Source organism: Alligator sinensis, unplaced genomic scaffold (assembly GCF_000455745.1).
Source record: "Alligator sinensis unplaced genomic scaffold, ASM45574v1 scaffold445_2, whole genome shotgun sequence".
NCBI classification, from domain to species: Eukaryota; Metazoa; Chordata; order Crocodylia; family Alligatoridae; genus Alligator; species Alligator sinensis.
In genome coordinates, this window is record NW_005842081.1 from 1,697,263 (window position 1) to 1,700,338 (window position 3,076).

A 3,076-nucleotide genomic window follows, 5' to 3' on the forward strand; every position below is an offset into this window, starting at 1 on the left:
CTAGTTTTTTAATGAGGATGGGGTGAGAGACAGTATCAAAGGCCTTGCTGAAGTCCAGAAAGACTACATCCACGGTGACACCTGCATCCAATGCTTTTGTGACCTGATCGTAAAAGGCAATCAGGTTGGTCTGACATGACCTGTCCCTAATGAAACCGTGCTGGTTGCCTTTGAGCATCATCCCCGATGCCGGCCCATCACAGATGTGCTCCTTGATGATCTTCTCGAAGAGTTTCCCCAGGATTGAGGTAAGACTGACGGGCCTATAGTTGCCCGGGTTCTCCCTCGTCCCTTTCCTAAAGATGGGAACCACATTGGCTATCTTCCAATCATCTGGCACCTGGCCCAAGCACCACGAGCGCTCATAAAGCCATGGCAAGGGCCCAGCAAGAACCCCTGGTTAAACAAATATACATTGTTTAATGGAAGGAAGAACAATGAGAGCTTGAAGGAAAGACAGTTTCAAACTAGCCTTTCCCCTATGGAATTGCATCACCAGGTTGTGGGACACCAGCCCCTTTAAACTCAGTCTCTGGCATAAAAGTTAACATAGAAAGTCGGTATTTCAGATTCATTTCTTATTAAAAAGAAAGAGCCATCAGAAACTAGCATATATGTCTAATATATATTCTCTCTCTCAACAGTGTTTAGTGTGTGTGTGTGTGTGTGTGTGTGTATACGCGTATGTGTTTTGGACCCCTGTAGTGATGAAACCATGATATGGGTCTACTCCAAGGTCTACCCAAGCTTATCAGTGCATTGGACGAGAATGGTTAAGGCATGCCAATTTCTGTAGCCAATGGTGCACAAGCTGGTGACATGGCATGTCTGCTCCTGCATCTAAAATTAGCAGAGGTGATCTCTTAGTTCAAACAATAAAGACTTATGGTTTGACAGCCAGAAGTCCTAGATTTAATCTCTGCAGGACAGCCAGACCAGAGGCATTATTACACAGACACAAAGCATGAGATAAAAAGGGCATGTAACCTTCTCCCTGTTGTTTTATCTTTTTTGTAACCACTACTTTTCAGAGTGGAAGTGTAACACACTGCTAACCTGTTTGAAAAATGAAATGCAATATTAGTGAATCATCTCCTAATAACAGTAAGTCACCATTTACTAAGTATGTAGTGAACCACACCACAAGACCCTGATGACTGAGAGCATGAAGCCAGAGGCATCCAAGGCACACAGCAATAACCCACCCTACATGATTTACTGCTATTAATAAGTTATGTCCTATTTCTGAAAAAGGCAGAGTATCCTAAAGAGATGCCTGGGTATGAAAAGCTCAGCAAAGTACTGGTGTTTACTAATTACTGATAGCAACCACAGAGCAGTAGCACTTATTCAAATGGGATATGGCAAGCCAATGATAGAATAAACTATATACAACCTGTAAACAAGAGCACTGAGGGATAAGGCTAGAGTGACAGTTTTAGATTTGATATCCATTGCAGAGCATTGTTAGTAGCCTGGTGCAGGTCTTCAATGCAACCACAAAAATGGGCCCAAGGATGCAATGGGGAAAGGTAGACCCACTGGCCACGTCCAGACAAGCGTGGACATTTGGCTCCCTGGGGACAGCTAGCAGCAATGCACCTTGTGCCGCTGCTAGTTGTCCTTAGGGAAAGCCCGTGCCACATGCACTCTAGCAAGTGGCACATTGCCCCAGGTTGGGTAGGGGAGGCTGGGACCAGCACTGGACTGGTCCCAGCAGCCTTACCTGGGATCTTGGGGACCTCCCAGGGCTGCAGCACCTGTGATCCTACCTCTTAGAGCCTGGCCAGCAGCCAAAGCGTGGCTCTGGCCAGCCAGGCTCCGGTTTTGAGTGGCACACCTTGCCCCTGCGTGCACCACTCACAGAGCCACATACTGCATGGCCACGCTCATCTGGACACAGTCCTTTTACCTTCTCCTCCCAGCAGTACTTGCTTCAGCTGCTTACAGTCTTTATGTACTGCTGTTTCAATTGTCATCCATTTGGCTGGAGTACAGCTGAGAATAACAACTTTGCATTAGATGTATCCAGAACCTGAACATCTATAGAAAGTGCTGCAAATCCTCTCTCTTTGAGTGAAAGTCTGCAGCCTAAGAAGAATGCCACAGCCACAACCCTTCCTCTCTCAGCGACCTCCCTGTCTTGCTCATCCCATCAACAAAAGCTCCAGAGCTTCCTGATGAACAAGGAAAGGAAGAAGAATGAAAGAGTCCATGAAACCCAGTAGGGACCTGAGACAAATTCCAGACTGTTCCCTTAGGCACCTCCAACTTCAGTGCGACAACACCTCAACACAGCTGCCTGGGAACAGAAGGGTGCTTCGAAGAAACAGGCTTAGGCACCTCAGCTCCCTGTAGCCACTGAGAAGAGTTAGGTGCCTCTGAAGGATAATTCAAGGATGCTGAGCAATGAGCCACCTAGAGCTAGCTAATAGGACATTAAGGAAGTGGGATGTTTGTGAACACTTGCTCCTCTCTAGAGTTTAGATATATTGCTTGGGACCATACATTAGGGCACCTTTGGCCACCCACACTTCCAAGCACAGGATTCTTTTTACATGAGATGATCACTGGAGGGAGGATGGCAGGGGAGGAACAGCTAAAGCCCCGGGAGCGGGACCAGAACCCATGTCTCCCATCTCCATGACCTAAACACTAGTCTACAGAGATAGGCTTTTACCTGCTTGCTCTCCTTTTGGCCCACGATTCTTGCATTCATGTCTGTCAAGGGCTCCAGCTTCAACAAGAGAGATGGAGGATTCCTTCATCTATCTTGCTCTATAAGGAGATGTGGGTTTGAATCCCTTTAGGCTAAGGCAGGTCTAAAACCCAAATCTCCCACTTTGTGGGTAAATGGCCTAACCAATAATCTATCATGAACACTAGGACTGGCCACATTTTCAGGTGAGAATGGTGATGGCTGCTGAACTTTGAACTGAACTCAATGCTGTTGGTTGGTATGCACCTAATGGCCAAGCCCTTCCTAGAGGGCTCTGGGCATGTTTAGGAGTTAATGCCTCATCTCTATTATGCCGCACAACAGAGATTAGGCATGAGCTGGACATATCCAACCAGG